A 15,793-nucleotide genomic window follows, 5' to 3' on the forward strand; every position below is an offset into this window, starting at 1 on the left:
CTTGACGACGCGTTCCATTTGTTTACTCCCAGTACACATCAAAACTGCATCAAGCTGTCTGCAATGCTAGACATTCTACAACTATACACGACTATCTGCAATGCTAGACATTCTACAACTATACACGACTATCTGCAATGCCATACAATCCGTAGCTATCCACGGCTATCTACGATTCTATACAATCTGCAACTATTCAGGACTATCTACGATGCTATACAATCTGCAACTATTCAGGACTATCTGCAATGCTATACATTCTGCAACTATCCACGGCTATCTGCAATGCCATACAATCTGCAACTACCAAGGGCCATCTGCAATGCAATACAATCTGTAACTACCAATTAAGGGTCATCTGCAATGCAATACAATCTGCAACTACCCAGGGCTATCTGCAATGCCATAAATCTGCAACCACCAAGGGCTATCTGCAATGCCATACAATCTGTAACTACCAAGGGCTATCTGTAATGCTGCACAATCTGCAACTACCAAGGGCTATCTGCAATGCAATACAATCTGCAACTACCAAAGGCCATCTGCAATGCAATACAATCTGTAACTACCAAGAGCTATCTGCAATGCCATAAATCTGCAACCACCAAGGGCTATCTGCAATGCCATACAATCTGTAACTACCAAGGGCTATCTGCAATGCCATACAATCTGCAACTACTCAGGGCTATATGTAATGCTGCACAATCTGCAACTACCCAGGGCTATCTGCAATGCCATACAATACAATACACGTCTACATAGAAACACTTACAGTGCTTATTCTCCATATAGGTCCGAGTTAATTTCTTACAATTCCGTTCCAGTTTGGCCACATTAACTGGCGACATTAACATGTTCCAAACTTCTTTTGTTATAATTTGTATATTTTTCTAGAACATTTACACGGTTTTGCATGAAAATTCATAGTAAGAAAGGATGACAGCTTGACCAAAGCTTAATAAAGTAATCTCTGTTACAATTAATGACGGAAGTATACTTTGGTATCTTGAGTTTCAAACTTCCTGGTTCTCCGGTTGTCACAGAGCCGACACCAGATTGCAGAAGGTTACATTTCTTGTGCCAAATCACGATAATTCCCTCTGACAGGAGGGCGCTAATCCACTGCCACAAAGGTACGCAAAAAACAGTGTATCGACTTACATTAAAAAACGTACCGCTAGTGAGACATAAGTGATTAATATATTTCTTATCACAATACACAGAAGCCTATGGAAAATTATACTTTGCAATTACTGTCAATGACGCGACAAAACCATTTCAATATCCAAAAGAAATCCCTGCAGAAAGCAGAGTCGAATGTACGATTCTGACTATATCATGAGCATGTGTTTATGAATCACTATCAAATAGTGATGATACCAGGTGTTTGCGAAAAGGTGAGCGTACCCTGCCCCACCGGTGGCAACCGCCACAAGCATATGCAAAGATAAGTCAGCTGTTCACCTGAAAAAACACGGGAACATATATAATAAGGTACAAACCAAAATAGGGAAAAGCACCGGACACTATTTTTTTAACATTGATATGTCAAATTTGGAAATGTCCTATACATGTCTTCCAAACACCTTTTTTTAAAGCTTTACTGAGGCCTCGAATGTTATACCCTTGATCAAACAACTGAGCAAGAGTCGTATGACGCTTCTTAAAATCTTGGTAGAAAGGGCATGCTCGATTTTATCTCAAAAGTTGTGAAATGTAAACACCAAAGGCTGGACCTGCTGGAATATTGCTCGACATATAGGGATAGTTTCTATTAGAAAGATGATCGCTCATCGCTCTTGTCATACAGCCTTGTGAAGAGTGTTTTGTCACTCTGAATCTTTATGCCTAGATCTATAAAAAAGATGAGGCGGTCTCACTGGTCTCCCTTATTTCTAGTTCTGGTGGGTAATTCAGTTGAAGGAGATTGGCTATTTGATAATTATTGAACAATATCGAATCGTCGATATACCTGAGGCTAAAGCTCAACTCCTTGGCCAATCACCTTGCAGAAACTCATGTACATAAAGAAACAGATCCGCAAGAAGGGGAGTACAATTGGTGCCCATGGGGATGCCTACTTCTTGATTAAATGCCTTACCAATGAGCAAATCCAGAATTTCACATTTTGTTTTCTCAGTAAACTAATCATTTGCTTTCATTTTTTAGATTGTCTTGAACCTCTGAATAAAGATACTCACCTTTTGTAACAAAAGCCCCATGGATAACAGAATGAAGTTTGTCTGTGTTATTTGAGGCCTTGTCAGGGGGAACAAGTACAAACTTTTCATGTAGGGCAGCCAGACAGAATGGGTTTTTTCCATTTCTGTTTCCTCTTTTCAAGTTTGTGCATTCTACCAAGGACAACATCACTCACCGGCTAAATCCACTCTGAAAGACATTTTAAAAAAGTTTGCATCTAGCTTTGTCTTTGCTCTATTAACGAACCACGTTCAATGCATGGTTCATTCTGCAACTTCATATATCTACATCGACACCCATTGGACGCATCTGCAAGTATACAATTGAGCACATCCGGCGATATTTAATGCATGCATATTACACATCATATCAAATGCCACATTCCTGTGTCCCATGCCTATCAAATTTCTTTACAATTGTTGTGACTGATTTAATTCAAAGCGTTAAAAAGATTCCGTTTCAAACTGTAGTCAAAAAGCATGTGTATAAAATCTGGCTAGGAAAGAGGCATACTTCATCGTGACATTCCAAAGTTTTCTGTTTAACGAAGCCAATACTGTACTGTTACTGTTTTCCGTGGGTTGTGAGTAGAATATGGCCAGATTGTACCAGATGGCTAAACATTTGTGTGCACACAAGCATGTCCATAACTTAAACATTCACATACGTCCCGAGAGAACCCTATACATCTAATCTCTCAAGTGTGCTTCTCTGCGCTTCTCAGCAGAACACGGACAAGAGGCAAACGGCCCTTCTGGTCAATACGGATGAGCGAACTGTTCTGTTTTCTGACTTGTTCCAAGCTGTTCCAAGCTGGCGACGACTGGTCTTGTGGGTGTGATGGAAGTGGAATATGCGTCCCTGAAAGCGTTTCTCATTGACTTCCACTTCACAGTAACACTGTAAACATACTTTGAGACATATTAAAAAGATGAAACTTGGCAAAACTGATAGTCAAGGTTGAAATTAAAGTGTCAAATGTTCTTAAAGTGAAGCACAACACTAGTCTCTGAACAAATGGCATCACAAGTCAGTTTCTCGTATGTCCGCCATGTGCACATATGACTGCCGTGCAACGTCGATACATGGCATGGATGAGGCGGTTAATGAAGGCCATAGGCACTTGAGCCCACACTCTGAGGAACGCCTGACGCAGTTCAGCTGCAGTTGGCGGCATTGGTCGGACGTCATTCAGCCGTCTTTGAATCTCGTCCCACATGTGCTCAATGAGATTTAAATCGGGACTGAGGGCAGGCCACTGCATGGGTCTGATGCCATTCTGCTGGAGGAAGTCTCTTGTTGCTCTTGCAGTGTGGGCACGGGCGTTATCATACTGAAACTCGTGGTTGCGGTGACGTGCCCAATGTGGTATGGCGTGTGGTTTCAAGAACTGATGAATGTACCGAGCTGCTGTGATACCATTGCCTGTCCCTGGACCGATTTTCTGGAAGACCACGGGGCCGCCCTCTGTACAAGACCAATGCCTGCCCACACCATGATGCTTGGACCGAATAACGTTCCCCCCAATCTCTGCCATCTACTGTTGAGATACAATAACGGCTCTCGTCTGAGAAGAGGACTCTTCTCAAACGGTGGTGGCGCCAATGCTGGTGCGATGTTGCCAACTGAAGACGGTCCCGGCGATGACGTGGTGTCAGAATGGGTCCTCGGTGTGGCCTGTGACAGTGGAGGTGTCTGCTCTTCAATCGTCGACGCACGATGTCCGCACTTATGTGTCGCTGGTGTACCCCATGGTCTGTCGAGCAGTTTCCGCAGCAGTAACAAAGCGATCTTGAAGATGCTGCACAATCTAATGATCCTGACGTCGGGTTGGTGACCCTTGGTCTTCCACTACGTGGTCGGTCATCTGTAGTGTTGGTGGTCTGGTACCGTTGCTGGAGCCTGTATACGGTCCTTACGTGGACTTGAAATGCATTTGCTACTTGTCGGGCAGTTTGTCCAACTTGCAATCGCCCAAGGGCTTGGTGTCGCTGATTTCTTGTCAATCTTGGCATGTGGTAGCAATTCAATAACGAATGAATGTTAACCGATCTGGGTGGATTTTATAGGGCAAGAAATGGGGGACCGCACATGCATTTTATTTTGCACGGAACTCACGTGCATCGGGTTACCATGGCTGTTGTCGTGATGCGTTTGGGCGATCGGTTTGATTGTCATCTGCTTTCGGGGGTTTTATCATCAAATTTCATTTTTCCGGACCAGGTAATGTTTAATTTTATAAACTTTGACAAAAATTACCCAGATATTTAACTGGCAACTTTTCATGCAATATTACCTGGGGTGGCGTTCCTGTTGCGGTTCAGTATATTATTTTGGGACGCGTGTCTATTTACAAGAGGCTGCGTGAAGTAGGTGATGTAGGTTGCTTTCTCTTGCGACATAAGATGACCGTACATTTCCAGGGTGAGCAAGGTTCAGACAATCTGCACTCCTTCATGGCAGCATCTGTATACGTGCTGGTATATGTGATGCACCTACCTGTGTACCGTTATATCAGTGAAAGTAAACACGCACAGAACACACAAATGCATGTGCATAAAGGTTTTGAATATATATAATATATTTACAAACAAAAAAGTATCAGCATTCACATGCATACATATATATTTGCAAATGGAAATTAGATATATAAACATAGTTTGTTCTCGAAAAGCAAACTTGTGAAATTTTACATATTCCGTTATAAAAAATGTTTTTAATACAACTGGAACATAACAGTATGGCAGAAGGTTGTTCCGGGACAATCATCCAAAAACGCTCATAACGCTGTAAACGCTTGATTCTTGGAAGTATCTTGATGATGATCTAGGTGAGATTTAGAGACATCGTACCAGTCTGATGAAGAAGCAAAGCGTCAACGTGAATATTCCAGATCTTACTCCCTCGATGGTAGTCGCACTGATGCACGAGTACTGATGTGACACACGATTAAAGACACAGCGATTCCAACTCTGGTGCTCAATGTCTGATGTGCTCATCCTAACATGAAGAAGATATATGTAGACTGTAATATATATTGACCCTGCTATATACGTACAATGTGATATATTGACCCTGATATATACGTACACGGTAATATATTGACCCAGCTATTCGTAGACTCTGATATACTGACCCTGCTATATACGTACACTGTGATATACTGACCCTGCTATATACGTACGCGGTGACATACTGACCCTGCTATATACGTACACTATGATATACTGACCCTGCTATATACGTACACTGTGATATACTTACCCTGCTATATACGTACGCGGTGACATACTGACCCTGCTATATACGTACACTATGATATACTGACCCTGCTATATACGTACACTCTGATATACTTACCCTGCTATATACGTACACCGTGATACACTGACTCTGCTATATACGTACACGGTGACATACTGACCCTGCTATATACGAACGCTGTGATATACTGACTCTGCTATATACGTACACGGTGATATATAGACCCTTGTAGATGGCCCTAGTACATACAGTACCACACTGAACCAAGTAGATACACCACCGTAGTGGTCCTTGTACAGTATAATTCTGGCCCACGTAGTTCATGAACGATACTGAGTCTAAGTGATACAGTATTGAACTGGTCATAATAGACACAATACAGTCAGGACACGTTGTTGTTTTTTGTGGGGCGTTGATGTCATTACAGCAAGAATACACAGCACTGTGTTGGGCGTTGAAGTCATTACAGCAAGAATACACAGCCCTGTGTACAGCGTTGATATCATTACAGCAAGAATACACAGCCATGTGTCGGGCGTTGAAGTCATTACAACAAAATGCACTGTCCTGTCTTGGGCTTCAAGTCATTACAGCAAGGATACACAGCCCTGTGTAGACCGCTGAAGTCGATACAACAAGGATACACATCCCTGTGTGGGGCGTTGAAGTCAATACAACAAGGATGCACATCCCAGCGTGGGGAGTTGAAGTTATTACAGCAAATAGACAGCAAGGATATACAGTCCGGTTTCGGGATTTGAAGTCATTACTACAAGAATACACTGTTCTGTGTAGGGTGTTGAAGTCACCACAACAAGAATACACAGCCATGTGTGGGGCGTTTAAGTCAATACAGCAAGGATACACAGCCTTGTGTGGGGCGTTTAAGTCAATACAGCAAGAATACACAGCCTTGTGTGGGGCGTTTAAGTCAATACAGCAAGAATACACAGCCTTGTGTGGGGCGTTTAAGTCAATACAGCAAGAATACACAGCCCTGTGTGGGGCGTTTAAGTCAATACAGCAAGAATACACAGCCTTGTGTGGGGCGTTGATATCATAACAGCAAGAATACACTGTTCTGTGTTTGGGGCGTTGAAGTCATTACAGCAAGGAAACACAGCCCTATGTGGGGCGTTGAAGTCACCACAACAAGAATACGCTTCTCCTGTGTGGTGCGTTGATGTCATTACAACAAGAATACACTGTCCTGTCTGGGGCGTTGAAGTCATTACAACAAGGATACACATCCCTGTGTAGGGTGTTGAAGTCATTACAACAAGAATACACAGCCTTGTGTGGGGCGTTTAAGTCAATACAGCAAGAATACACAGCCATGTGTGGGGCGTTTAAGTCAATACAGCAAGAATACACAGCCTTGTGTGGGGCGTTTAAGTCAATACAGCAAGAATACACAGCCCTGTGTGGGGCGTTTAAGTCAATACAGCAAGGATACACAGCCTTGTGTGGGGCGTTGATATCATAACAGCAAGAATACACTGTTCTGTGTTTGGGGCGTTGAAGTCATTACAGCAAGGAAACACAGCCCTAGGTGGGGCGTTGAAGTCACCACAACAAGAATACGCTTCTCCTGTGTGGTGCGTTGATGTCATTACAACAAGAATACACTGTCCTGTCTGGGGCGTTGAAGTCATTACAACAAGGATACACATCCCTGTGTAGGGTGTTGAAGTCATTACAACAAGAATACACAGCCATGTGTGGGGCGTTGAAGTCATTACAACAAAGATACACTACCCTGTCTGGGGCTTCAAGTCATTACAACAAGGATACGCAGCCCTCTGTGGGGCGTTGAAGTCATTACAACAAGGATACACAGCCATGTGTAGGGCGTTGAATTTATTCCAACAAGAATACACTACCCTGTCTTGGGCTTGAAGCCATTACAGCAAGAATACACTACCCTGTCTGGGGCTTCAAGTCATTACAGCAAGAATACACAGCCATGTGTGGGGCGTTGAAATCATTGCAACAAGAGTACGCTGCCCTCTCTGGGGCTTCAAGTCACTACAGCAAGGATACACAGCCTTGTGTGGGGCGTTGAAGTTATTACAGCAAGGATACACAGCACTGTGTGGGGCGTTGAAGTCATTACAGCAAGAATACACAGCCCTGTGTGGGGCGTTGAAGTTATTACAGCAAGGATACACAGCCCTGTGTGGGGCATTGAAGTCATTACAGCAAGGATACACAGCCTTGTGTGGGGCGTTGAAGTTATTACAGCAAGGATACACAGCCCTGTGTGGGGCATTGAAGTCATTACAGCAAGGATACACAGCCCTGTGTGGGGCGTTGAAGTCATTACAGCAAGGATACACAGCCCTGTGTGGGGCGTTGAAGTCATTACAGCAAGGATACACAGCCCTGTGTTGGGCGTTGAAGTCTTCACAGGAAGCACACACTGCTCCTCGTGGCATGTTGATTAATTATTATTTTCATCACTATGTGCCTGTTAAGCCCTTTTAAGCCCTTCTAATCCCTGGGTTTTTTTCAGGTATTCGAGACTGATTATTCTATGGCGTTGACGGAGAGTATCAACTGTCAATGCCCCCCATTTCGACATGAAATAGATTATATTTAAATATTGAGATTGTTATTATGGACATTTTGGTGTTCCCCGTTGTATTCACATTAATTATTTTTTTAAGAATAGGACGAGGCCTTACTTCCCTGCAAACATTGTGTTAACGGAGTACCTCAAAGAATGATTGCTGTTTTCAGGTATTGTAATATTTACCGAAGATTATACTAATGTGTCATCTTTCTTTAGTAGTTATTGCTACATGACAGTGCCAATGTAATGTTAACCAATGTTGTAATTATATTCAGGAGAAGTTCACAGCATTATGTTTTTTTACAATAACTGGTTGTCATGAATGTGGTGCTATCTAATGTAGACAGTGGCGTGGAAGTTACTATATATTGATGCTTTTGGAGTCAAGTGTAATCTGGAATCTTCTAGAACAGGTATAGACTCAGCATGGTATGGACACTTCTAGAAGGTAATGCTATTTAGACCATATAAGTGCGCGAGCGCATTCTTCTCGCTCATTACATCAAAGCCAGCGATTGTGTGAAGATCATATTGCCACACTGGATATCCAGCCTATGCCTATTTTGGAAGTCTGACCACTGTTGCTGCTTGTGAATATTATTATCACCGACTTTATTGTCATTACTAATACTAATGCAGTTTATACTGCCATTGCCATTGTACTCCCGATCCGTGAAGATCCGGTGTAGAATAGGTCTTCAGCAACCCATGCTTGCCGTAAAAGGCGACTATGCTTGTCGTAAGAGGCGACTAACGGGATCGGGTGGTCAGACTCGCTGACTTGGTTGATGCATATCATCGTGTCCCAATTGCGTGGATCGATCAATCACTGCATTGTCTGGTCCACACTCGATTTTTTACAGACCGCCGTCATAAAATTAGAATATTGCTGTGTGCGGCGTTAAAAAACAAATAAAAAACAAACATTGTACTCCCATTGAATTTTGCACTGTCACTCTATTGTGTACCCCTATTGTAATTACTTCGCAGCAATTCATATTGATTTCTAAACCTAGTTAATTTGATGGTACAATTGTTGATTGAATAACATTTCTTTGATGTTTGCATGTTTCACACTGAATTCGTTAGCGTATAAGTAAGTGTTAAGTTGTTTTTTTAATTTGGAAAAAGACACGTAACATTATGTACTAAGCAAAACACAAACATTTTTTTAGGATCATGCAAACATATATATTTCAGTCGCAGCCATTTCCCTCCACACAGAAGGGTGCGGGGTGTTCCAGTCTGCCAAGATAGAGCCCATGCGTCCTCTTGTTGTACATATGGCAAGGCCTTTAAGCCTGCTCTGTTTAGTGTTAACCAGAGATCTTCTCGTTACACGTCCACACAAGAAGAATAATTACACATTGTTTTTTAGCTCTTGTTGCTCTTGTGATTTTCTATAATAAATGACAAAAATACGTTCTGCATTTGTCTTTTTATGCGATCTGTGGTATAAAGAAGATTCCCATCCCGCGGAGCGTCTCCTCGACGGCCCCGTGAATCTTCCAAACATCTAAGGAAATCTGCAAAATGCGACCGCAATTTGCACTTCAGGATCAAATTTAATTTTGGATAAAACACTGGGGATAAGAGTGCAGAAGGTTCCAGTGTTAACTATAAGTATTGAAGAGAAAATATTATTAAAACGCCCTGTCTTATCTCAAGGCTCATTGTAAATTCTCTTGAGACACTAGCTGCGAACAATAGAAGCTGATTGTTTTTAGATGTACATCAACGGTGGATGTTTTTCTGTTATTCCTTAACGACTGTTCTCCACCTCAGCTCAGGTCAGTCCTCCTCTCGACTCCTGGTGCCACCATGTCGCAGTTTCCTTTATTTTCCTAAATATCAAGACGAGTTAGAACGTAATGTTTGACAGCATGTATTGCGTTCTGTTCACATCAGACCTTCAAACTACATAAATGTTTGATCAATACACATTAAACACGTATGCTCATTGTGTTCGATACACAGTTTTGTTGCATGTGCATCAACGGACAGGAGATGTTTTTGAGCATATTGAGACCACGAGACTCTCTCAGATACCTTTACTGTCAGATTAAGTATACATTTTCCAATTGTCATTCAGACTATAGGAAATGAGGTAGGCCAGTGGTTAAAGCTTTCGCCAAGTCGAATTCCCAGGTTCAATTCCCCACATATGTAAAAATGTAAAACGCATTTCGGGTGCCTCAGCCATGGTAGGACCATGGTAAAAGGTGGCATCAAGCCGGCTGTACTCACTGACCGAATTTATATACACGCAACAGATAAGGTTTTGTGACTTTACTAGTGCGGATAAAGAGGAGAAGGTAAAATATACTTGCTGGGTGTCATGAGAACCTCTTGGTATTCACCTTTTCGTCAAGTAACATTAAAAGCCTCGGGTGATAACATCTGGTTTACGTTGTTGTTGATGCAGTGTTACATTTTAGATTTATAATGGTAGTAGCCTTGTGATTTGGACAAGGAGATGCACGTCACGGGCTAGTTTTCCGATTATATTATTGTTATCATTATCGTTATCATCACCCATGTTGTTCGGAAATATATTCAGTTAGGTAGCGTATTCGGTGCACTAACTGTATAATTAGAACCAGAGGGATTTGTACATAGAAGATTTCCACTGACAGAAAGTTGATGGATGACAGATTAATGTTCGATCCGCGTCCTGTGGACTTTAATACGACAGTGCTGTTTATTGGGCAAAAAGTGCACTTCAGCGTTGGGCTAAACGGAAAGAAGTCGACAAAACAACGCCGGACCTGCCTAGTCCAGAAATTCAACTTACCGGACACCGGGGAACCATTTATCTTCGATAGCGACAGCTACGTCCTTCACGGAGACGGGCAAATCCGGGCTGACAATAAAACATTGAGGATACAACTGTACTGGAGATACCGACACGTACTTATTGTCTCCTTATCCGGTGAGTGAGTGAGGGGGGAGGGAGAGAGGGAGGGAGGGTGTGAGGGAGGAGGAAAGGAGAGATGGAGGGAAAACTATTGTATGTGCGTGTGTCTGTATGTGCCTCTGTGTATGTATGTAATATTATGTATATTCCTTTGTGTGAATATGTGTGTATGCGAATATTTATACGTGTGTGTGTGTGCGTGCGTACGTGCTTGCGTGCGTACGTGCTTGCGTGCGTGTGTGCGCGTGTGTTAGTGTGTATATGCGAGTGTGTACACATGCGTTTAATATAACAGGAAAAGTTAAAGATAAGATTGAACTTTTCGACAGGGTTTCTTTCACACGTGAGTGTACGATGATTGACCGGCTATGGCTGCCTTCAACCAGCGTATCCACACAAACACATATTGAACGAAATTTAAAAAGAGCTTTATTGTGCATGTTTAATCGACTTTCTTTATAATGTATGCATGCGTTAGTTGATCTGAGGTATGTTGTCGTGATGGACGGAAGTTGGAAGGTAGACGTCAGTTGATCTGAGGTATGTTGTTGTGATGGACGGAAGTTGGAAGGTAGACGTCAGTTGATCTGAGGTATGTTGTTGTGATGGACGGAAGTTGGGGGGTAGACGTCAGTTGATCTGAGGTATGTTGTTGTGATGGACGGAAGTTGGAAGGTAGACATCAGTTGATCTGAGGTATGTTGTTGTGGTGGACGGAAGTTGGAAGGTAGACATCAGTTGATCTGAGGTATGTTGTTGTGATGGACGGAAGTTGGATGGTAGACATCAGTTGATCTGAGGTATGTTGTTGTAGTGGACGGATGTTGGAAGGTAGACATCAGCTGATCTCAGGTATGTTGTTGTGGTGGACGGAAGTTGGGAGGTAGACATCAACAGATCAGTAGACTCCTGGATAAGTTGACATTTATCGGTGTTGGGATTGCCCACGAGGAATGACTCTGCAATTACTGTAGCTATAAGATGATTCGGGTAGGCAATAAACATGATGACGAAAACCAAATGTATGATTGCTATCACAAACTCCGTTCTGTTTCCTGCTTCAACTTATTAAAAGCCTTGAACAGGAAATATCGTCATCAAATGTTCAACCTTAGCATATTATCACTTCTGCTGACTATTAAAGTGGTTGTGTTTTGGGTTGCATGTTAGGACTGAATCTTACCAAATGATTGACCACATGGTGACAACATCCATTGCGAGAAGACGGCATCACTATTGCCATCTGGAACCCAATAGGTTACCTCGTTCACTCATCGCGATTTTTATGCTTCGCCTATGAACGATTCATCTTACAGCGTTCTGACACCGGCGGTGCTGGTCGATTGAAGAACCCATGCGACACAATCAGAGCAGTTGGCTCAACACAGGGGCGCAATGCCGGACCTGGCAGAACGTCTTAAACGAATGGAACTTCAAACAACAGTATGGAATTGGGGTTTGAATAAATGTCCCCATTCATCATCAAATGCAGGACTTTAACTGGATGAAAAGGACAGTTATGAGTTACCAATCGGACTGATCCCACCGCACTAAGATTCCCACCGCACTTGGTGTTCTATCATTTTTTCGCAAAATGATTTCGAGGGCTTCATGTTTTTCATATAAATCTGTGACGTTATTTTTTTGGCTTCTGTGAAGATGAAAGATGAAGCCCACGAGGTTCACAAATCATCTTTCCTCGGGGTAAAAACATCACGACAGGTTATAGAAACATTCATGAAGCAAGGGAAAACAAGTGACTATATCAATGCTGGAAGTGGCGGAATAGACATCAGTATTTGTAGTTGCTGAACGCCACAGTTCCACACAGCCGTAGAGGATGCTGTCACATGGCATGTCGGTGCCAGCTGAAATAATGTGTCATGTACGCTACAATTACATTAGTCACATGCTTTGACCAGGTACAAACACAGTAGCGTTACTACGGACGGCCTAAAGCCTACGTCTAAATATACAACGTCAACTCCAGCGAATAACCAGTCTCGGTTATCCATTGGGGAATCCATTGGACGTAAAAGGCAAACATGAGGTGAAAATTATATGAATGGATCACTAAAAATCAGTGATGACACCAGGTGTTCGCGAAACGCTACGCAGAGAAACCTATGGTCGTGGTTCGAATCTAACATTCGGCCTGATTACAGTACGTGGTTTGTCTGCACCATACCCTAATGTTCATGAGCTTCGCGAACGTCAGAAACCTGGATCACTTTGGATGAATCCAATAATGCGCGGACATGCAGTGATATAATTGAATTCTGTTCATGCGGCATTAAACCCAACACGCTGGCTAATTTAAATAGAAGAAGAAGTTCAACAAGAAGCAGTTAAACAACGAAAACAGCTTAAATCATTTTATTCAACCCAAACACCACAATGAATGCATGGTAAAACAATAGCCCCAACAGACGCGGAGTCTGGTTGCTCTCGCTGCATCCATCATTTTACGTTTTGCTTGCTAACATGACGTATGGAATTTAATTTGATAACGCTGGTCTTCTTGTCACCGGGTTGTCCTTAGCCTTTTCATTACCAGACAATGCTGATTAGTTCGTCCCTCTTACCCCCTTCCTCCTTAATCATCTCCGAAATAATTGACTTATAATTCTACCCTTCCATTCCAGTTTCTCGCATTTAGTTTGCCATTTCAATCACCCCAAATTATCTTGCCTATTGTGACGTCATCGGGCAGATTTCGGACAGAGACTGTGACACTTCGATTCCCGAAGGAAATATGTTTATTTCCATTATTCCATTCGTAAGGGCAGCCGAGCGACAGCTGAGAGTACAATTACACCTGACTTGTGGGGGCCGTCTCAAAAATCGATTGAGGAGAAAAAGTGTAACGTGGTTAGGGAGCAGTAAGAGGCCCACGATCGATTGGACAAACATATCTCAGTGCATGGAGCTCGGTGCGGCCACGATGGACTGACTTTGAGGGAAACCATGAAGAACAGGGCCTAATTTGGTAGTATTAATTTTCAAGTCACTGATGTTTTGATCTCGTCCCTTAAGATATAGTGGTGTCCGCCATTGATTGTCGATTCAGACATCTTTAGTCTCGAAGATCAATTTCTTATTCATCTTCTTGAGTATTGACATCCGGTCTTCGGCATAAATAAAGCTAGCAAGAATCTTAGTTCGCAAACTTTGACAGCCGACCATCAATTGGGATCATTCACCATGCGGTACACTGGAGAAATATGCCGAATCCATATTTATGTTGACAAGTCAAGGTAAATCAGCGAGTGGCGGGGAACTGCACGTGTCTACATGCAACATGTTTAAGGCAGGAAGAATGCTATATTCACTACAGCTGTTATTTTTAAAGATTGGTGCATGTACATCTGCCATATTTGTTTGTTTATTTGGTTTGAGATAGATTTATCCAGGACAGTTTGAGGACGTACGTGAGTGCTTTTCGTGCATTCAGACTCATTATTCATAGAGGTTATGGTTACTGCAATTAAACCTCGTTAATGCAGACCGTAAACTGTCCAGATGAACGAACCATGAGTTTTGGGTAAATGCCTTTTGTGTTTGCGTGTGCGTGTGTGCGTGCGCATGCGTGTGCGTGTTATATACGTTGCCAATACCCGAGTGTCAGTGTGCGTGTTATAGACGTTGCCAATACCCGAGTGTCCGTGTGGGTGCGTGTGCGTGTGCGTGTGCGTGTGCGTGTTATATACGTTGCCAATACCCGAGTGTCCGTGTGCGTGTTATAGACGTTGCCAATACCCGAGTGTCCGTGTGTGTGCGTGTGCGTGTGCATGTGCGTGTTATATACATTGCCAATACCCGAGTGCCCGTGTGCGTGCATGTGCGTGTGCGTGTTACATACGTTGCCAATACCCGAGTGTCCGTGTGCGTGCGTGTGAGTGTGCGTATTACTTACGTTGCCAATACCCGAGTGTCCGTGTGCGTGCGCATGCGTGTGCGTGTTACTTACGTTGCCAATACCCGAGTGTCCGTGTGCGTGCGTGTGCGTGTTACTTACGTTGCTAATACCCGAGTGTCCGTGTGCGTGCGTGTACGTGTTATATACGTTGCCAATACCCATGTGTCCGTGTGCATGCGTGTGCGTGTTACATACGTTGCCAATACCCGTGTGTCCGTGTTCGTGCGTGTGCGTGTTACATACGTTGCCAATACCCAAGTGTCCGTGTTCATGCGTGTGCGTGTTACATACGTTGCCAAAAACCCGAGTGTCCGTGTGCGTGCGTGTGCGTGCTACATACGTTGCCAATACCCGAGTGTCCGTGTGCGTGCGCATGTGTGTGCGTGTTATATGCGTTGCCAATTCCCGAGTGTCCGTGTGCGTGTTCATGCGTGTGCGTGTTACATACGTTGCCAATACCCGAGTGTCCGTGTGCGTGCGCATGCGTGTGCGTGTTATATGCGTTGCCAATACCCGAGTGCCCGTGTGTGTGCGCATGCGTGTGCATGTTATATGCGTTGCCAATACCCAAGTGTCCGTGTGCGTGCGCATGCGTGTGCGTGTTACATGCGTTTCCAATACCCGAGTGTCCGTGTGCGTGCGCATGCGTGTGCGTGTTATATGCGTTGCCAATACCCAAGTGTCCGTGTGCGTGCGCATGCGTGTGCGTGTAACATACGTTGCAAATACCCGAGTGTCCGTGTGCGTGCGCATGCGTGTGCGTGTTATATGCGTTGCCAATACCCGTGTGTCCGTGTGCGTGTGCGTGCGTGTGCGTGTTACATACGTAGCCAATACCCGAGTGTCCGTGTCCGTGCGCATGCGTGTGCGTGTTACATACGTTGCCAATACCCGAGTGTCCGTGTGCGTGCGTGTG

The sequence above is a fragment of the Haliotis cracherodii genome, unplaced genomic scaffold (genome assembly GCF_022045235.1).
Source record: "Haliotis cracherodii isolate W230 unplaced genomic scaffold, xgHalCrac1.p SCAF_1, whole genome shotgun sequence".
NCBI classification, from domain to species: Eukaryota; Metazoa; Mollusca; class Gastropoda; order Lepetellida; family Haliotidae; genus Haliotis; species Haliotis cracherodii.